The following is a 22,870-nucleotide window of genomic DNA, read 5'->3' on the forward strand; positions in this document are numbered from 1 at the left end:
TCATATTTTCAGGCAATTTCATTGTCTTTCATTTACCTAACCTACATTCTGCAGTCTTTGGCTTGTTGGAAACCCACACAGACAGAGAGGGCAAGGGAAGGCATGCACTCTCACAATACAAAAGCGCTTGAATTGGGTTGAAAGTACAACTGTCTTGCTGTGAGGTGAACACCCTCAATGGTCAAATATGATTCATCAAAACCTTCCCAACAGAGTACTGTAAAACCTTGGCTTGTGACTTCCAATAAAGATGTCATTACACAGCAGCCCCAAATAGAAACCCTAGGAAATTTCAACCTCTAGGTGGTCAGCCTAGCATAACAAAAGACTCCAAATAAGAGTGCTCTTGAAAGTTCCTAAGTATTTAAGAGGCATTGTCTAACCGGTGTGAGATGGCTCATTAACTGTACATTACAAAGCTGAAGCAGTGGAAATAAGGCTACCTGCCTGCATCACAGCAGTCCCCATATTGCACAACTACATAGTCCTTTGAATAGGCAGGCTTAGTGCTATGGCTGTCCTCAGCACAATGGGAGTAAGCAGCTGCTGTTTGCCTACTGAACACTAAATTGAGACAGAGAGCAAGCTCCTTAGAAAAGGGTCTCATGACCTGATGGAAAGTACATTTACCCAGAAAGGTACTGATCCACAGCAGCTGTAAAATGACTACCATTTTTAAAAGGACAAGCGCTCACACAACCCCATTACAAGAAGTTCCTTTAAATTGTCATTCACTAGCAAGGATCACGCCACAACAATGTGTTAGTTAAAGATTTAATGAACAGATAGATGAATAGCTGTGGATGTTGTCTGATGGCTGGTCCGGGCGGTTGTATGATGACCGGGTGGAGGAGACTCAGAGAGGGGGTTCCGTCTCGGAAGCAGTTTTTGTCCGAATAGTTTACAGAACCCTAGACGGTGCCTAGATGAGACATGATAGGTATGCACCTGGACGAACAGGAAGGGATGAGGGTAAAGGTGGATGAAGGGAGGGAAAGGGAGGGAGGGTCAAGCAATCAGAGATACACAAGGCTGGCTGCGCAGCGTGGTATACTGTATGTAGGTGTGTCTGGTCAGTAGAGGTGCGGTTTAGGCGTAACCCTTTAACTGATACTGGCCTAAATGTCATGCAGAAAACATAATGTATCAGACAGGAAACATATTATTATGTTGCTATGATGGCAGCTCGGAAAGCTTTGGAGGTTTGGAAATCATATGCAGCTAAACTACATGCTGAACACGATACAAATTGGGAAGACTACTTGCACCAAGATAGTGTTCTTTTTTGTTTAGCATTTTTACATATTTTGCTTATATGGATTATCTATATACATTATGGAAATGCACTGTCTTGCACTTGACAAAAACTACAACATAACAGGGCTGGACATTGTTAAGCAATAAAATAGTTTATTTTGACAGCATCTGTGAGTATGGAAATAAAAAAAGGACTGAATCTGTCACAATCTGGCAGCTAAACATGTGTGCAGACAAAAGACTGGCCCATTTTGAGAGTGGAGGCAGACAGACCCCAATAGGGGCCTGGGGACCTAAAAATCGTTGGGCTTGGCTGGTATTCAGGGGGAATCAGGGCCGGCAGTAAGATGCATGGGCCTGATACAACTCAGGGGAGGGGGAGGGAGTGGCATGACTGGAATTAATTCCCTGTGATTGAGGCAATTGCCAAGGTTACTGCGGAGAATCAAACAGTGGAATGTCACAGGAAGTATTGTTTTCAGAAGCACAGTATCCTTGGTTGCAGCTCATACCAAAGAGATGCTAATGATTGTATCTCTTTGAAAAATTCGGAAAAAGCTTTCTCCCACAAGGCAAACCCTTTTCTCAGGTAAGATCCACCAGAGTCATATTTTCAAAAAGAGCTCTATCCAGCTCAGTCTTCTCAAATATTTTATAGTTTGGGGTGTACAAAGTGTAGTGTAGGTGTTTTTTCTTCAAAACAAAGCGCTGTTAATTCAATTATGCCTTTTAACATTGAGTTAGGTCATAGTGGTGTTGTACTGGACTGCATTATATTGAGACGTGTTTTGAATATTCTGCCCTCATCAGGTATTTCAATGAGAAGGATGAAAAATGTTGAAACGCCTTTCAATATAATGTAGTCTAATAGGCCTACAACACCACCTTTAACTGTGACCAGAGTAATACACATATAATTAAATGTATACATTTATAGTATATAATGCTTACAAGTACAAGACCTGGATTTAAAATGTTACTTAAGTAGAGGTACATAAGTATTATCAGCAAAATAAAGTATCAAAAGTCAAAGTAAAAGGCTCAATATTATATGTAAAAAGTAACTAGTAACAAGTAAAAGTAATATTTCTCCTACTAAAATGTAGTGTAGTAGAAGTACAAAGTACCATAAAATGGAAACAATCAAGTGAGGTATCCTTCAACTATGCTAAGATTTTATTTTAGTACAGTACTTGAATAAAAGTACTTGGTTACTTTCGACCACAGACGGCAAAGCTTAAGTGGCCATTAGTCTACTTTATACGTAGCCTATAGCATGGCTGTAATTTAGCTTCCGGCCACTAGGGACAGCCATCCACGAAGGCGGCACTGGGCAGCTGCAGTGAGCGAGGAAGAAGTGAGTTGTGTTGATGTTTGATGTTAATTGGAATAAGTGCTCGTTTAGTTAGTTCACAGACGTCCTGACACTGATGTAAATCATCTTGAACTGTTGCTGCGGGTTCATATTTTCAACGTGCGTTCAATTCACAACTTTATTAGCATCTAATGGCCGTTTAGCTAGCATCCAGAACGTGATAAATGACACGACTGCAGCGCATCAGGCCGAAATGTCCACTATGTGTCAGTGAAAACACCGCGGGAAAAGAAGAAAACAACCTCTGAAGTGGCATCATCAGCAGCGGGTGCTTTCACCAAAAAGCCCCGCTGCCAGGAGTAAGGTTAGCCAGTCAGACATCAGCAGCGAAGATATGGGAATGTTGGAGCAGTCACACATTTGTCGCGCCGCCAGCATCAGGGCTGTCATCAGCAACGGAAGTAGTGTTTGCTTGGCAAGGCTTGTGAACGGACGCTTCTTGTGGGGCAGATAAAGCGAAGATGAGAAGGAACCCGACGGGCCTGCAGTGGGGACCAGCCGGAAGAGGAATACACGCGGTTTCAATTTGGATGGGATCCTACTGTACATTTAAAAATGGTGATGGGAAAACAGTTTTCCAGCCAGAAAAACAGCAACATGATATCAATATTTATTCAGATTAATTATAGCTGTTATGGAGCATTCCAAGGAAGCGGCTGTTCATCAAACCTCTGCAACCTTACAGAGAAGGGCTGGACCAATCTGCGGGACACTGACCTTAAAAGGAAACTTATTCCCATCCTTCCCAGTGACTTGTTACATTGCTGCCTTACAAACTATACCAAGAGAATAGTAATCACCATCAGGAGGTTTGGCATTGACTGTTGTCATTGGCCGAGAACTGACTGACTCTGTGCTGTCATTGCTGTCCAACCTTGTGTGATCGATGGAAGTTGAGGGTTGGATGGCTCAGTTTGCACTCACAAAGTCAAGGAAGAAACTCTTGTAAAGGTAAGACCTTAAACCATTAACTCTGTGCAGTGTGATACAGATGGAGGTCCGATGTTTGTTTTTTGTGCAGTATTCAGAGCTTGGTTATTGGATGTTTATTGTGCTGGTCTTCTATTTGGCTTGGTTTCGCTGCTTGTGATGCTTTAACGATAGTTATGTAATGTAACTCCAGATTCTATGCAATATTGGGTTTATCCCGTTGGTGTGACCGGTCAGTGACCTGAGCACATACCGGATCCTGGGTGGAAAAAGGCGTGGGGTTCCGTTGGCTGAAAAAAAATAGCCTTTGGAGGCAGGATAGATGCCAGACTCTTCTCCGGGGGGGGGTGGGTGAAGCTCTGTGAAGCGCGGCTAGAGGGGAGCCTGTGAGGAGGGCGGCTCCTGAGCAGAAACATCCCTGCTCAAGAGGCCGCGAGCAGGGGCTGGAAGCTCCGCCAGGAGCGCTATGCCTCTCTGATCTGCCGCCTTTTTTATGATCTCCGGCAGACCCAAGAAGAAGGCCTCAGCGGTGGAGGATGGAGCCGCCTGAGACAGAAGGGAAGGCCGAAGCGGTTCCCTGGCCGTTCTGGCGATGAGGAGAGCCGTAGAGGGAGGGCATCAATCCCCATCTCGAGGTCCAGTCCTCCCAGGGGGGAGGAGGGACAGCTGGTTACGTAGGCATTATCCGAGGCAATTGAGCCATTGTGCCCGTTGAATAAACCCTCCTCCAGCGGGTCCAGAATGTCGGTTAAGCTCTTTAAATGGCAGGCAGGCACAGAACTGGCAGGAGGCGTCGAGGGTGAGAGCCAGACCGGCGTGAGTGGTGCCAAGGCAGGTCTTGCAGGGATGGAGGTCTTGCAGGAGGGATAGATGCGAGCACTGCTGGAAGTCGAGATGGTCTTCATACTGCTAGCTTAAATAAAAAATGGGAGCTGAGCCACAGGTCCGATCTGTTTGTAAACAATCTCGGCGGACGTAGGGATGCGGATGCATGGGCAGGAAAGAAAATCTTCACGACTGCGCATACGTGAAGGGATAAACCCAGTAGCATAGTCCTTAGAGGGCGAAGCCTACACCAAATAGAACATGACTTCTCCTATGGATTCATCGCTATATGACTTTGTTTTCATGGCTGCAGTTTACAAAGTCACATCCAGCCTGTTGTTGTGCTCAGTGGATGGTGTTATTGCTCTTTGACAGTCTGGTACCTATGAGTGGAGTAGGACAGCTTAGTGCTGAAGCGGTAGTGGTAGGCTTGAGAAATCATTCATGTGGACTATCATTTCATACTGTAATTATGCAACCTAACACGCTAGGTGTGTGACTGCTCTCCTTTTTCATCTTCGACAGTTTGGCCTAATAGTGTTCTATGGTGTAACTTTAGCATTATTTGGAACATGATCATTGATATCATAGTGTATTTGGAGTGGAATGTGGCAGTTTACGTTGGCATATGTGAAAAGCAGCAAATCATCACATTTAATAAGAGGAACAAGTAAATGTTTGGCGTTGAGTCAGTTGACTAGTCAATAATGAAGTAATCAACAAATTCAGCTCTAAACTCTATGCAGCCTATATTGAATCTGCTAGATGTATGCACAATTATAGACTGCGGTACTGAAGCACGTGGTGTCTTAAAACAGTGATTTTTTTGTAGCCTTGTAAGCCATGCTATATGAGTGTTATGTAATTAGCACCAAACTCAAGACTGCTGTGTTTCCTGACCAGTGGAGGAGGTGGTGCCAATGCGCCATAGAGTGGATAAGTGGATTGTACTGCAGTAAATGTTTGAGAGGCTTATATAAGCATTTTGATACATTGGTCATACTTTGCTGAGGAAAGAGTGGATGAGGAGTGCTGAAATAAAATAAAATTGTGCGAGACAGAGAACGCTGAGGAGGGCAAGGAAGGCCAAATGAAATAAAGTGATAACTCTGATAATTTAAAGAAATTGAGTGAGTTATTTAAGGACACCTCATAATTCATCTGAGCACCTGAAGCCATTCTCCTCATTGAGTTTATTCAGTTTGCCAAGTTTAATAATCCAATCCTTACAAGTGTGTGTAATGCTCTGCAAAAAAACACACATCTTTATTTCTTGCTAATAAAGTTTTTTTCACTGTACTGCAGAAAGTTCAGTGTTATTCCATTATGGATATACTAATAAATTAATTATAAAATGAACGCATATTGGTAACTGTCTTGTCATTTTATTGATGGACCAAACCTATTGATGATTGCAGTGCAAATCCACTGTGAGACTCCCCTTGTTGATCAGAGTATCGCAACTCCTCTTGTTTTCTCACACCCTGATAAGTTGATGTAGGAATTTACATTAAAGCAGAGTCCAGAACAGAGTCTACAGCTTTGATCTGTTATCTGACTGAAAGCAAACTGTCAGCAGCAGCCTGGACTGTAGTCAGTTTGTTGTTTACATATTGTGTTGTATACATGTCGTAGTGCAATACAGTGATTCCATGGGTGACAGCTGCGTTTTGTCAGTGTGATTATGGCATATGAGAATAACAGCAAATGATGAAGAGGAAAGGGCGTGTTGGAAAAAGTTAATCACAGCTGCACTCACTGTCTTAAAGGAAAACACCACCGTTTCTTGAAATAGGGCGTATAACTGTCTCCCCTAGCTGTAGATAGGTGGGCCAACGCAACACCGGCAGCACTGCTGCTAGTTAGCTTAGCGTAGTGAATGAAATCCTATGTTGCCGGTTAGCATTTTGTGAGTAAAAGTGAGCCAACAAACAAACAACAACAACCTCATTACATCTTTAGGCCAGGATATTCACAACGAGTACAAATAGCCATGCAGATTAAGACAATGATTTCCTAGGCTGATATTGACTTGGGACTATATTGGGTCGAAGCACAGCCGAAAAACCGCTATATGGGCAGAGAGATATAAAATTAGCCAATTGCAGTCAACAAGGCAAATATCGTCCAATAGCAATGTTCTGCCTCCCTGTTAGTTGATTGTTTATGTTGCACACTGCTGTAGAGCTGCTGAACAGGTTTTCATTGTTTTAAGCACACTGCCAATAAAGTAATATAATGACAATCTATTCTATTTTATTCTTAACATACCTAAGCCAGATTGTATAGCCTACTTCTGTGTTATTAATGCACAATGGTTATTGCAAATTGATTTGACTTGTTTTATGGATAGTAATGATAATGTTTCTTTTCAATGTGGTCATACAGAAAGGAATAAGTATGGTAAGCACAAAAAAAAAAAAGATCTAATTCTAGCACTCTTACAGCCTTATTAGAAATGGCAACTTAGTGTTCTGTCACTGTATAAGCTACTACAAGCAGGGTCTTACTCACATTTGCAGTGCAGTACAGTTTAACCAGATTTTCCTCAGACATTATCTAGCCTACATGTTAAGGCTCTCAATTACAAAACAAACAGCAGAACAGGAATTTCTTTGTAACGAAGTGTTACGATGCATTTAGAGCACAGTTCATCTGGTCCAAAAGAAATGTTCTCAGAGGTCCAACCACTGTAGTTAGAATCACACAGCGGTAGAACTGGGTTTTTATTCACTGGGAGATATTGAGATTAGAGAGCGGGTGTGTAAATTACCCTCCCTAAGAACTTAATTTGTTTTGGCAAACTGTACAGTGGAGAGAGATGTGGAATTTAGAACAGAGTGATCAGGAGAGCGGCGGGAGGTCTCAGATCTGCATATTTCTCTAATAATGTCACATGGCTGCAAAAATACTCTATACTATGAGAACAGTAACGCACACTCCACATATTAAGCTACTCTTTTGTTATTAATACTTTGAAAAAGATTTTAATAGAAGTTGAGACAGTGTGTGAAATACATTTTCAAGACACCCCCCGTAGAGCTCATTCACATCTAAGATCTAATCTAACCAGTCCACCTGGCACACAGCCAATAGTGCATTTCAATTGAACCACAAATTACGAGTCACATTCATGGGAAGCAAATTGTGAGTGCTGGGCAGTATGACAATGCATACATTTAACTTGAATGAGGAATGGCAACCACCAACAACCAGTTTGACATCTAATATAAGAGAGACTGCAAAAATAAACAACACTAAATGGCTCCTCTATGAAATGTAATATCAGATTGATTGCAAACAGACACTTTGAAAGGCTACACGTAGGCACCGTACCTGTTTAGAATCCCAGCTGCACTGACATGCTCATCACATTTTTTCTTAAATAAGTTGATTGAGTAATATACAGCATAACATAAACACTACATTAGGCATTTTTTTCACACCTTTATTCACTGGGGGGGGGAGAATAAACACCACATCATCTGAGTTTGTTTTGCCTGGAGACCATAAACCATGGTAGTGGTACCATTTGAATCAACTCAGAACTCCCCTTTGGCAATGACTGACCAACCTTGGAGAGGTCGCTTTTGCCTCTGTCTCTGAAACCTCTCTTTTTTATTTTATTTTTTTGGGCTGAGGTGTGTGTGTACCATAGTGACAATTTGCCACTAGGTCTAAGTAATGCGATGTGGGCAGACAGAGGCGCCCTTTGCCCTCCCTTTTGCTTCCCACAAGGCAAAGAGAGGGTTCTGTCTTGTCAAGGTCAACTTCCCTTTCAAGCAGACGGCACTTCAAACTGCAGAGACTGCAGTCACCTCTGAGCCACCTCGGCGCCTCACAGAAAGCCTTGGCCCTCGCACTACTTGCAATTACTGCCGAGAACACCACACTGCTGTTGCATCTGCAGGAGCTGTAAAGACAGGAGAGACGTGTAAACAAAGAGGCGGTTTAGATAGTACCACCGACACTTTTGGCCAATTACTCATGTCTGTGGTCTGTAATTGGAAATCTGGAAAAGGGGAAGTAAAACGTTAGTGATATCCTACTAAAGTAAATCTAGTTTTGTTAATATTTTCCCTTCAAAACTCCATTGCAAACATAGTTTTTTCCTTTGGATTTGAAGTATAAAGCTTCACAATTATTTTAAGTAAATAAATGTTGGATATAACAATCTGTGGGATATTATAAAACACAAAAGACAAGCACTTGTTTTAGTGAAGGAGACATTCTTTGTACTGTGCTACTGAGAAATGTAGATCAGCTTATTAGGTTACACTTAAGCTGGTTAACAGTGCCAATAAAAATTTGATAAAAAACTGCGTTGGCGCATGGGAACAATGCTTTTTCTGCCAGGTTTGTACATACTGTATTTTTGTTCAATAAAATCAAACATAAGCCTAAGCAGGAGGACTGCACTTAGCTGACAGACGCATTTTGTAAGTTTTGAAATGTTTTCTGAGAGTAAATGGCAGACTTCCACTGTACTTCCATGTACTTTTTTGCCAAGTACATGTGCACACGCAATTAATTCCTACTGGAGGGTTGCCTTAGCCAGTTACTTTAGGTGAGATGGATGGCATAGTGTACCGAGAAATGAGGAATAAAACCTTGTAGATACAAATGTACAACACATAATAATCTAATAGCAGAAAATGTACATGGTACACACACAGTTGATGCACTCAGCTGTACATTTCTAAATGTATGGGAGAGACTGATGTGCAGATTGCAGATCAGTGTACATATGCACATATGTACACTACAAAAAAAGCTGTTGTTGGTAGTGCGGGTGTTGGCAGTTCTATAGCATATTTCAGCTGAGAGCGTTTGGAAAATGCGTTGGCTGTTGCGAGACGGGTCAGAGAAGAGATGTACGTACATATTTTACCACCTTACACTGCAAGGCCCTTGCTTTTATCTGACAGTCAAAATCTAAATAAGACACTGCCACTTTCTTCTGACTTTCGGTACCGCCTTGAGGCCTGGCGAGAGGCCACGGACTGATGTTTGTTGTGTTCAATTTTACATGGAATTTCGGGGTTCCCAGTTGGGAACTATACACGTCTACGGGAAATGTCATGGTCGGAAAGATAAAACGTTATTGCTCAATGAAAGACATTGACAAAAACTAAGGACATTTACTCGATAATTTTCACACATTGTGCACATACATATTGTTTTTAACATCCAATTCATTTACAAATTCACTCGTGAACAGGGTGAATTGAGATCATCAGGAGGAAAACATATTTGTTATAATGAATTGAATATTGATGTTGACACATTTTCAGCATCTACGTCATTGATTACACTGACTAAACATGGCAGCCCTAGTATGAATTTGGCAAACCTTCACCATGTACTATTATAAGCATATTAATTTAACTGTGTTTAATTCAAGTCACAGTTTTAGAAAACAAGATTACGTAGTTCTGAACGTCAAATGAATGGTACTCCAAAGTGTAAGAAACACGAGAAAGGTTGACAAAGTAAGATAGAAAACCCATTACGGATCTTCGCTGTTCCCTCCATACCTCCTGTCTTCTTGTGAATTAACTTTCAAGGGCACAGAGTTTCAGCAAATATTTCATTTCCCAAGATGGTCATCACTCAAGCTAGATCTTGAACAACTCAAATCTGTCTTTTGTGAAAGAAAGAGATAGAGGGTATATAGAAAGTGGAAGATGACTGAAATGACTTTGTTTCTTCCAGTGTCAATATCTAGAGACAGAAGTGGGAAAAGTAAAGATTGGAATCTGTCATGGTTCTGTTATTAGTGGACAATACATTTTTAAAAGTATCTTTATACAATTTAAAAAACAAATTGAAGTATTACTAGTATAGTATAACAATAAAGTATTAATTCAGAACTACACCTTACACTATACCTTTGCACATGATTTCAAAGGTTTCTCTTCAGCTAATTATGATAAATAGAACCTATTTTGAGGATAAAAGGTAAACCTGCCTGTGACACTGTGTTAAATGTTATTTTTTGCATACTTCAAATGTATCTTTTTTAAATTGATTGGGTCTCTCTCTGCTAGTTTGTCCGTTGTTCATTTGATGCTGTGAGCAACAAGGCAGTTACCAGCATTGATGTAAATTGGGCTTGAAAGAGAAGGTTTATTTTTAAAATGTGAGAGAGAGCGGTTCTTATTCAGGTTGATTATGTCTACATACAAAGGCTTGACAAAGTATTAAAGAACAAGCGACAGCGTGTGGAATCAATGCATTCCATTTCCTTTACACATTTTGGACTCTTTGTGCTAAAAGGAAACATCATGATGGGCCTCACCATGGCGCTTTGAAGAGTAATGGTCTGTTTTCATAAAGCATATCCTAAACTGATAACACAGTGTCAGCATTTCCTCGGCTGAATTGGGTTTGTTGACACAAACGTGTGAAAGAAAAAAGATTGCATGGTCTGCATTTAAAAGACGGGAGGGCATTCAAACATTTATCATATCTGTGTAATTTTCCTTTTTTTTCTAACTGTATTTGAAAATCATCGAATTCTTTGAGAACAAGGCTCGAGAGGTCAACGTCTTACCGCTGCGGCTCTCACCATGTTGAAACAAGAGGCAGGAGGTCAGATTACCCCCACCAGGATATAAAAAGAGAAAACAGTGCATTAGCCAGCCTTTGTTCTTCTAGCATACATGGGCTTTTTCCACTGGTGCTGCTGGTTCATTGTCCCCAGGGTCTCAACAGGTCACAGGCTTTTGGGGTGGAAAGGACAGGGGGTTGTCATATTGCTGTCCAAAGGTCGTCTGTCATCCCCCTAAGCCTTCAATTGGGAAACAACTGTTGCTCAGTTTTGCAATACAGGGACATTAAAGCTATTCATCTAGATGGCCCGCCTCTGCAGAGACAGCTCAGAGGGGCTCTGATGCATGCTTAATACACTAATCACAATCTCCCTAGGACCCCTACTTGCTGCCATAATCTCTTGTCATCTCTGTTTCTCTCTTTGTCATAACTTCGATAACCTCTGCTATGCGAAAACAAATTGACAAGTACTATGCTCTAAAAACTGACATCCCCTGCACAAATAAATCATTGTGGACTCGCACTTATGTCTTCTGCTGTCTCATACACTGACCAAGGTCTTTTTGCGAATTTACCCGAGTCAAACTTTCGTTCAAAACACAAAGAAGGCTTGTCACAACATTGAACTTTGCTCAAAGTATCACCAGGGGCCTCAGACATGATCTCGAGCACTGAGAACATAGTTTGTTCACACAGTTTACTAAAAAGAAGGTTTTGAACAACTCACTGTAGCTGTTGTTGTTTCCGCTTGCATCCATCTTTGCCAGTCAAAAGGAGTCAATCTCCAAATGCGAATGAACGGACTCCATAGGAGGAAATGTCATTCTTACATGAGGCTCCTTTTTCAACTACAAGGTCAATATTGTTGACAAAACAACAAATTATCTGTTAATTGATGTGGAACTAAGCTTTAGGAGCTTTCCACCTTTCTGTCCTCCCTCAACTATTTTTGACTTGCTAGATGGACTGCGACTAGAAAATCCTACAGTGAGTTGTTAAAACCTTTCTTATTAGTAAACTCTCTGTGCACAACTAATGTTCTCAGTGCTTGCGTTAATGTGTAGAGACCCTGGTGATACTTCGAGCAAGGTTTCATGTTGTGTCAAACTTCTTAGTGTTTTAAAAGTAGTGATTTTAATCGTATCATAGTAGTGCCCCTACCACTCCCATTCAAAAAGCCATTTGACCAAAAAAAGATAATACGGTAAATCTTAAAAGTGGTGCTTCCTTCCTTATTATGCTTTTAAACGAAAGTTTTACTCTGGTACATTCACAAAAAGACCCTAGTTTGCCTTTGGTAAGAGTTATGCTTTAAGGATTGTACTTGATTGTACTGAGGATAACATAGATATCTGGCTGCTTAGAGTCTTTTTTAAACGCATTATAGTGTGGTATTTACTTTGTTCTTGATCTAAAAAGATTAATTTCTGGTTTCTCTCAGCACTGTTGCTGTCATTTTCTAAATCCTTGTGAATTCTATTTTATATCTCTTCTTGACCTCGTAGCATTTCTATGCAGGTGAAGGGTGATTAGAAAGTAACAAACAGATGTAATTGTCAGCAGTATGTTTCCATGTGAACTCCAAAAGGTCAGCTAAACCAAAAGAAATGATTGCTGCTTCCGCTGCTGCTGCAAAAATAGTTAATTATCAGTACTTGCCATGAGATGAATTTCAAATAGATTATGAATTTGTTAACCAATCGAATTGCTGTATCTGCTATTAGCAATGAATCTCCACCACAGTCCAGACGTTGCAACTAACATAGCTAATACCAGAAAGCTAATACCACATAGCTAATACAACTAACATAGCTAATACCACAAAGACCAGAAAGTGCTGTATGCCATTATGGATAATTGTCCCTCATCCATATTACATTACTTAGTTAGCCTGAGCTTGATATCATCAGTTAAATGCTTTGGGCAATGCCTTCGGTTAGTGTGAAGTCATTGAAAAAATCCCTAGATACTCATTTACAAAAGAAATTTTAGTAAAAAGTTTGCTACAAAAAATCTATTTGCTCCAGTGGGGGATTTAGTTTGAATAATCCAGATTTTTGTTTGAAAAAGAAGAGTTTCTTTAAATTGAACTGTTTATTGTTTCCTTGTAAGTGAATGTCACTCTCCAATTACATACAGTAATATTCTGTATAAAACGACGCAGCAATCCATTCATTAGCTACTTCCATTAATTAGTATATGACAGATGTGCTTGAGAGGTTAAACTCTCGAAGATGATGAAAAACCAATTCTAGATGCCTTTTTGTCTCCATGGAAAGCTCATTTATTTGTGCGATGAAGATGACGCATGTTAATTGATTGTGTTCTTATAAACAAAAACTTAATTTGGTTTCTGGTAGACAGCTCATCATAAATTCATAATAGATTTAAGCCAGAACGATCAGATAGTGCTTTATTTTACATTATCATCTGTGACTGTGACACTGTGAGAAATACTGCTTTGAAACATATACAGTTATATCCCCAGGGATGTATTACAAACCAAATTTGCAAAAAAGCAAATTACAGGTCCTTCTAATATTGAGAAATGACATAAACTGTACAATCCAACAGCAGTTGACTTACAACTCAATGTTAAAAAACCCTTGAGGTTGCCTCCTAAAGGAATGTTTTGGGGGCTTTATGCACCACTAGAGAAGGGTAACAACAGCATGCCATAAGAAATTGATACAACCCAAAAGAAACTCTGCCTCCAAGAAATGTTCCCTCTGGCTCTTTATGTTCCTGAAATGGCCTTTTTCAAAACACCACTGGGCTAAACATTTCCAGAATTATTTTATTTCCCTATTGTTGAAGCCATCAAATCTGCCAAGCCAGGCCAATTCCCGCAGCACGGTATGGTATACAGCAAGTATAATAAGACGTAGCCTTACATTACAGACAGCATAGAACACTTTTAACATTTACTCTAGATTACATTTTCAAGTATGTCGTACATTACCTTCTTAAAAGCCTCATCTCATCACTTCAGAATAACAAACACAATAAAATCAAACAGCAGTGATTGTATTTTATTCGATCGACGAGCGTAGATGAAAGTTTAACACCACCAAGAAATCACAATGCTAGTCTTAATGAGTGCCTCGATTTACACTGGTTGATTGCCAGAGAAATGCAATGTTTTGCAGTACTTCTAAATTTGCATGATAAACAAACAAACTAAGTTTATGTTGATTACTAACAAAGCCCATAATGTACTGCTTTCTACACAAGATGTTGACTCATTTCATCGAAAGAAGAAACAGTGGACAGTATCGAAGATGTAATTACAAATTAGCTCTGACTGAGCATCCAATAGTATGCATTTCCAGCCAGTCACATGCTATATTTGCTGTACACTGTGTCCCACCACACCATTGACACTACAGCTTTCAATCAGTGAACTCGAATCACACACTGACTGCAGCACAGCAAAGTGATTGCTCGCATTCTGAACACAGAAATTGTGCAAAGCTGAAAACATGGCTGCTTACAGCAGTGCTCCTAAATTGGCAACTTCATCACTAGATTTAATAGCTTCTTAGTGACTATTTCTGAAAAGCTGACAGTGACACATTTATCCGAGAATCTCCAAAAATGGTGGACTACATTTTAACACGTTATTTTTTTTTTTTTACAATTGACACATCTGTTACCAAAGCAGTTTTCAGCCATTTGCCGGCCAGAGGCATAGCCCCACTCCCACCCTTATACTGTAAATAAAGTTGAACTGGTGGGTTCTTGATCTCCAGTGACCTTGCCACTGGTCTCAGGTGAGCTGAACATTTTTTTTTTTGGTGGCATTTTAGGCCTTTAATCGACAGGACAGTTGAAGATACAAAAGGGAAGAGAAAGGGGTAGTGACATGCACTAAAGGGCCACAGGCTGGATTTGAACCCGGGCCGGCTGCATCGAGGAGTAAACCTCTATGGGCACCCGCTCTACCAACTGAGCTATCTGGGTGCCCTGAGCTGAACATTTTTGCTACTGAGTGAGCTGCGGGCCAGGAAAGAAGAGAGCAGATAAAAAAAAAAGACCTGGTCAGCAAAGGGCTATGTGTGCAACAGCAGCTAACACACAATTTTTTTTTTTGCCAGGAGTAATTTAAGCAAGAATGTTTTTTCCAGTACAGGAAAATAATTATTGAACCCTCTGCATTGTGTAGGTCCAACCCTGCCCACCTTCCCGCCGTGTCCTTTTCTCCTTATGTACTATGTTGGTAAACCTTGGATTGCATGGCCGGATTTCACAAGATGCAATGATGTAACAATGTGACAATGGTTGTCCAACAGCTTTCCATCATTTTCTGGCATCACCGTAGAGGGAAACAACAGTCGAATTTATGGATTTCATCTTAATGCAGAGCTAATAACCCTGCCCCAGAGCTGGGCCAACAACTTTATGAAGGGCCTTTAACAGACATGAGTCAGGCTATGAATACCAATATTCTACAACAAAATTAAGTTGTTACTATTCAGGCAGAAAAACAAACAAATTGATGAAGCATAATTCCTTCATATATGTTGTGTTTACATGCCGTATACTCATTATTTTAAGTTACTGCAGATATTGCTACTTTACAGGAAAGAGTAAATACTGATATGATGCTTTGGTTAAGAGATGAAGGTTAAACTACATTTCCTTATACACTTTGATGTTGATATATTGATTACTTATTGGTTACATTTAGTGTCAGTTAGTGTTTAGGTTGTGTATAGTCCTTTACAAATGTAGTGTGCACTGTGTAATGAATTACATAATTACCATTGCAACAACTGAGCCAGGAGCTCTATTTCTTCAAAGTTATCTTGTTACCCTTGATTTCCAGTAATTCCACAGATGCCTCTTTGTCTGGGCTTTTCCCCTGAGACGACAGCCATGAGGGATAGGGCCTAGATGACTGAAACTAAAGCTCGGGGAAAAGGACTAGGTCCCCGGTGAACTGACGTATCAGAGTTTAGGACCCTTGTGACAGTACGGCAGCACTGTAAGAATTATAATACTGGGAAACCCTGAATGGAGAGGAGGAAAGAGAGAGAGAGGGACAGACAGATGTTACTGTTACATTATCTATATCCATCCATCCGTTTTCTATTCCCACTTATTCTGTTCAATGTCAAGTGGGGCTGGAGCCTTTCCCATCATACATTGGGCACAAGGCATGGTACAATCTTGGCAGGTCTTAAGTCTATGACAAGGCAAACACAATTTAGAGTTTCCAGTTCACTTAACCAGCAAGTACTGTACTAAACGTTTTCTCACTTTGAACCAGCCACCTCCCCGTAATATTATTTCATGAATTCATTATATAACTTAATAACATAATTGCACAGAGACAGTCACTTGTAAACCAAAAATTATTCCAAATTGTAACACACATAAAAGTACCAGTGAATGCTACAATAAATAAGCTATTTGATAAATTAGTTTTAATTGGTAACATTATTATTTGTATGTAATACCTTTTCCTACAACTTAACACAGGAACACCAAAACACATTGGTAAAATAACTCTATTACAGTTAAGCTACAGGCAGGCGATGAGAAAAATGAAAGATGTACTAGTAAATAAAAATATAAAAGAATATATAAATAAGTAGATTTAAGGTTTCTCAAATTCTGACTACAAAAAGTGATTGTAGCACTGTTTTGTGCCAATATCTACAACTAATCAGCAGAAAAAACAATAGCTCAAATGTAGTTGTCCTATGTTAGTTTCTGTTTTAACGCACAGAGTGACAGCTGTTTCTACTCTTAAATGTTGGTGTTGTGGTTTGCCTTCCTGTTTGTTTTAATCACAAATTGTGATGTTAACATTATTAAATACTGAACATTTTGTTGTTTCAAACTGTGAGCAGGAAATATACATCAAATATACATCAAATATGTAATGCAAGAGTCAGAAGAATACCCATACCTAAAACCTTACTTAATGTTTCAATCTTCACTCATTTGGCTGCAAATTGGTTTATTTGTTATTGTTGTATTTTGTCCACAGATGGTCAAACTCGAAGTCAGGAAGCGGGCTGTTTCTAATCCTAATGACTATTACTTTACTGGACTGATAAGGCACTAGTCTGTGACACTCAATTTCCAATACCCAAACCCTATCAAGGAACTATCAAGTGATAGGATAGCTGCAGGACCAGTAAGTGAATGTCTAATTAACTTATTATAAGGCATTTCTGAGCTGGCTATCAAATCCCTCCTCAAGGCGCCATTGCATCCATCTGACCTGATTTGATTGCACCGTCGCAATAATGAGCTCTGTGATGTCCCACATACAGGCTCATCTCGCTTTCCAGCTGCTGCCAACAGCAAAGGAGTATAAGGGGTGGGGGGTTGACTGTGTGTGTGAGACAGCGAGAGACCAAAGTTCTAATAGATATACGACTGTAACCAGCACTTAAATGTCCCTACTGGTATTTAAAGATTAATTTGTTTTTTTCTGTGATTAAATGGCTCTCCATTAACTTTGTGTTTCAAATATATGTTCGATAAGCTGGCTAATGCTGAATCCTGTCAAGAATATATATGACTAAGTGTGTGTCTGTCTGATCTTGGCAGGGTTATTGAATGGGGGAAGGGAAGAAAGACAGCGTCTCGGAGCAGGGATATACCTACACACCTCATTTTGAAACATGTGACCTGCCCTCTTAGCTTAGAGGAACAACATTGTGTGGAATCAAACCCCATTTTCCATCTATGGGTGTCATGTGTTTTGTCATGTGGGAGAGAAGAGAACAAAAGGAGATTTTATTTTCATGAAAAATGAAATAATTTGCATAACGTGTAAAAGTCATTTGCAAGACTCCCCCCAAACTTTGCATGAAAACAACATGGAAAACAAGCAGACAAAAGAAGTTACAAGTCATACATACACACAGAATCAACTGGCAACTATGTGGAATTTTAGCGAGCATAACTTTATTCAGTTACCTACCCTCATTGAGACTTTTCTCAGTGTTTTAAACCTTTGGACTTGACTTTTACCTTCTACCTATCAATTAAGTTGCTTGTTTAACACTTTCTTGAGTGTAGAGTATGTGACCAAAAGTATAACCAAAGGTCATCTCCTTAAGTTGAGTGTGAAGGATACTGGAGGGAGATTTTGTAAGGATTATGGTCTCTGTGTGCATAAGCCCTGGGTTTAAACTTTCACTTTATCCATCTACTGTTCTCTCCCTGAATCCCTCCGCTGGCTGAAGTCAGAGTGGTTCACTGCACTGCCCCCTCCTGTATGGGAACGACTAGGACTATAAATAGGTGATCTCCTCAAGGTATTACAACTCATCCATGCTTGGCAGCTGGTTGAGAATGTCAATACCTACATAATAATGGGAGTGTAATTTCCCTCAGTTTCTAAAGGTTACAGTGGCTGAAGTTTCACCTACAATCTCATTTATATTGGCACCATAATACGCCAGTGTAAGGGTCAAGCATATGGCTAACTATACCCTTATCCATCCTAAATGTAACACTTTAATCAAATCTGTTATTTAACATATTTGAGGAGAAAGAACTGCTATGGTACTATGTTAGAGTTGCAAGAGTTTTTCAGATGATGTTTATGGGATTCAAAAGAATACATGTCTTATTCACATGCATGTGTGGGTTTTGCTACAGAGCTTGTTCAGGTATTGGTGACAATTGAGCCGATGTTTTCAATTCTATGTTTATGTTCTGTTTCTTTTCTCTCTCTACTCCCGTCTACTTGCTTGCACAGATGACAGAGCGTAGCTTACAGGCAGGCAGCATGCAGCCAAAGACACAGGGTAACGTCAGTTTACCGGTAGCCTGTAGCTGCACTTTTCCAGGCACCATGGCCACTCCTGGAGTTGGAGATGATGGAGAAACAACAGAACTGTAAAATCCTCCTGCCTGCTTGAATTTATTGACAACGAACAGTAAAGCATGTAGGCTCTGACAGGACTTCATGGTGTGTTCAGGTGCCCCTCGTGAACTCATGGTGCATTTATGTGCACCTAGTCTTGATGTTGCCTTACACAAAAGAAGGATCCCAGTCACTTCCACACAGTGAGGCATACAACTCATTAATTAAACACTGGTATCGGACTGGTACTCGATATGAGCCATTATCCAAAGCCCAGGTGTCAGTATCGGCACTGAAAAAGTCGGATGTGTGCATAGTTAAAAATCCAAAAAGCACAATAATATTTCTGGGAATACCGCAAGGATTTGAAACCGGACCACCTACATACCTGGCATGAAACGACTAAGCAAATACCAAAATGAACACAAAGAGCATTATCAGGCAGGAGACAAATCCAGAGACAAATAGGAGAAGACAATGATGCAGTTTTTACAGAGTAAGCCATTAAAATTCCATTTGAATCATAGCGGTCTGCAATAGGGAAAAACAGCAAAGCTGGCTAACACATGGAGCCTGATGCTGGGACTGTGTGACTCAATCCTCCTCTGAATTCAAAAATGTTGCTCCTTCCTGTGATCAGTCAGCCCGGGGCAAAACTGGCACTGCTGGACTGTGCCTGAGTGAGAGAGAAAGAGAGAGGAAAGAGATGCTGGTGTGTGTGTATGTGAGTCGGGCTTTAGGCTGTAATACCAAACTTCCTTTGAACCAAGCAGCTGTGGGCTGCAGGACTGATATAATATTTAATTAAATAGTTACATATACAGAGAAAAATGCATTGGTTAGGTAGTGTACCTTTCATGGTGGGGATCTGTGAAAATGCAGTACTAATAGACATGATTTGGCTAGTTGCCCTCATCTCTCTCTCTCTCTCTCTCTCTCTCTTTCTCTCTCTGTATAATGCATGCGTCCCAGCTCCGATATTAAAATTTGTGCATTATTCTTGAATTTTAAGTATGGGTAATATATGCCTGCAATCATTTTATTTATTTCTGTAGGCAAAGTCTCATTGTCAGCAGCATTACAGAGACATCATTAAATCCAGTATGTTTGCATTCACATTTATATTATGGAAGTCTCAACTATTTAATTTAAAAGTTGGTACCATATCTTCTCCAAAATAAACTGAATAAAATCACACCATGTTTATCTAAAAGCTGGGTTTGCCAATAGGCTGATGTTGAGATATTGAGGCAGTAAATGTTTTATTTATGCTTTTTTTTGTCTGAATAGGGTCTGTTTTCATGGTAACATTTGGATATTTGTGTGTTTAAAGTATACAGAAATATGCATAATTGGGATATAAAGTGCTACTGCCTACAAGTGCATAGGAAAACATTCAGCAATTAATTAAGAAATGCTAATATACTAGATATTACATTATATTACATTTCATCATGTAGTATATTTGATGTAATAGACGTAGAGTAGGTGTTTAATTTGAAATAGATTATTTGGGCCGTTACAACTTTCCATGTGATGTATGCCGACGTGACAAAGCTCTCATCATTTCTGCTTACGCCGCATCTCCTGCCAAGCGGTGCATATATCAAAATCCTTACAGAAATCCATAGCTCATCTTTCCTTTAGCAAACTACAGCACACAATGTACTGTTACCTGAAATTTCACATAAGATTAATTGCTTAAACCGGACATATCAGACAACTTAGAAGTTACTGATGAATCTGTGCTCTCTTAAAATGTTCTGTTATCCCATAGCTTTCACTTTTATATGGAGAGGTTCATATGTCACGTTTTTTCTGATTGGAAATGTATTAACATTAATTGATCTTACTCAGTCTGAGGTGATGAATTTCAGACGTACTTGGAAACATAAATCAAACCTCACGTTCTCTTCTTATTTTTTCAAGTGCCCCACGTTATCTGAAGTGCAAAGATCACCAGTGATTTATACATATAATAGCCATACCCACAACAAGTTTGCTCAATAACAGATAGATGGTGTTGCCTAGCAACTGCTTAGTGCCATAACAGCAACTAGTACCTGCTTCTGGAGGCAGACTCCATCTTGTAGGTTTCTCTGTCTTCTAATTGGCCAGGTGGGTAAACACTGATCCCTTGCTCCTCCATTCTCCCATTTTCAGCCTGTATCTTAAGTGACAGATAGCACCGGCATTATGCTAACCTTCTGACTGGGAGAATGTGCACAAATGCACTGCTACTGGCAAGAAGTGGCAGCATGAAATACGGAGGACATTGACTCCCCTACTGAGAATCCCACAAATTTACTGCCTAAAAGTAACCCATACATTGTGTGTTGTCCCTCATTCCCAATCAATTAGAGATTATTCAGGAGGTAAATTGCATGAAATGTGCTTGTGAGCACAGAAAAGTTAACAGGCTGCAGGGAGAGATTGGTAATTCCAAACAAGTAAACAGAGGAGCTGAGCTAGATCCAAATGTATTGTCTGCTGTAAGGGGCACTGTACTGATGTTACTTGTTGATTTTCCGGTCGATGCTTTTTTAGTTTTTGCCTTTTGTCTGTTATCTGCCGTGTTAAAACTCTGCTACATTTAGTAAGTGTCTTTTGTAAGAGCAGATACAATAAAAATGGGGAGTTCTTATATATAGCTGACTGCTTGAATTTGTTGATGAAAACCATGTGTAGCAATATATAATAATATTGAGGATGTAACGGATCATGATGCATCTGGATATTGATTCAAAATGTTGACAGGATAATTGTAATCGAATCAGGAAACCAGTGAAGATTCACACCCTTATCTGCTGTACACCTTAGCCTACTTTTCAAAGATGGACATCGTTGTTATTCTTGTGTGGCAGTGGAACAAAACACTGTCAATTTAAAGATGAGGAAGAATTAAACAGTAGTTTAACATTAAGTTTAAAGGCAGTGTTTCACAGCCCTATCGTGAAATGGTGCCAAGTTTGTTGAACCTTTGACCACACCCATAATTACTAATGAGTGTGGTTGGCAGTGTCATTGGCTGAACCTGTAATCACACACACGGTGCACTGTCACACCCAGGGGGAAATCACTGCAGGAAGGTAAAAAAAGTTAAACCACTGGAGATCAGAAATGTTCACCTGCTGTCACTTTAATCAAGTAGAATAATCTGTACAAAAGACTTGTTTTTAAGCACTGAAGATTGTTTAATTTTGGTAGCATATGTCTAGTTTTGACCGATCTTGATATTTTAATTTATGGGCCAAAATAAAGCAAATTAAAATCCAATATTTACTACTACTCCAATATAAGGGGGGGCAAGGTGGAGGTTGGGGGGGGGGTGGCCTTGACCAACTGCCACTGCCACTGCCACTTTACTCATTTGAAAGCCATGATGTCTCTCTCTCATGGGCCAAATTCTCTGGGCGGGCAAAGCAGAGAAAGAGGAGGTAACCTTCCTCCTCATGACCTCATATTAATGTAAAAAAAAAAATGGGACCGCAAAATGAGGCTAGCTCGCCCCTCCTCATCCCGTACCCTCTTACTCGCTTCTAAGCACTAACCCGCCAACCTCCAAATCCTTCTTGTTGGTTATTGGCTGGAACGCTGGAACAGCGTTTATGTTTGGTGGTGCAGGTGGACACCGTTTGTTTTTGTTGGCATTTGAAGACCCTGGGCTGTCTACTGAGACCATGTTTTTACAGTGTGTTCAGGGTAAGGCAGCTAGCAGATAGTGAGGAGATGTTTGCTGTATGTGACAAAAAATTGCTAATTATCATAAGCAACGAGCAGTGTGGAAAACATTAAGGTAGTGTACCAAATTGTTTTATCTACAGCTTTTATTTCAATGTGTCAGATTCATGTTTTTATCAATAAATGACTAAGTATTGAATTGGACTCCCTCTCGTCAAATATTGAAGGATTCCAATCGAGACTGGGCCTAAAAAAACTTGATCAGGACACTAAAATAACTAACTGTGACAGTATACTCAGGGGCTGCAGCCATCAATTGTCCCAACACCATAACTTGCTGGTTAATTTACAGTATTGCGTTAGCTAACTGTGTTACCGGTACGTTGTAGCTAGCTAGCAGTTGAGAACTGACC

The 22,870-nt window shown here is 40.1% G+C and overlaps 1 long non-coding RNA gene across 1 annotated transcript in view; it reads left to right on the forward strand.

The window, feature by feature from the left end:
- LOC117952235 overlaps positions 1-12,042 on the forward strand; it is a 19,244-nt gene extending 7,202 nt beyond the window's left edge. Inside the window, exons 2-3 of the long non-coding RNA XR_004658354.1 lie at positions 11,548-11,554; positions 12,032-12,042. This is a non-coding gene — a long non-coding RNA (uncharacterized LOC117952235). The remainder of the gene's footprint in view (positions 1-11,547; positions 11,555-12,031) is intronic.
- The last annotated feature ends 10,828 nt before the right edge of the window (positions 12,043-22,870 follow it).

Source organism: Etheostoma cragini, chromosome 10 (assembly GCF_013103735.1).
Source record: "Etheostoma cragini isolate CJK2018 chromosome 10, CSU_Ecrag_1.0, whole genome shotgun sequence".
NCBI classification, from domain to species: Eukaryota; Metazoa; Chordata; class Actinopteri; order Perciformes; family Percidae; genus Etheostoma; species Etheostoma cragini.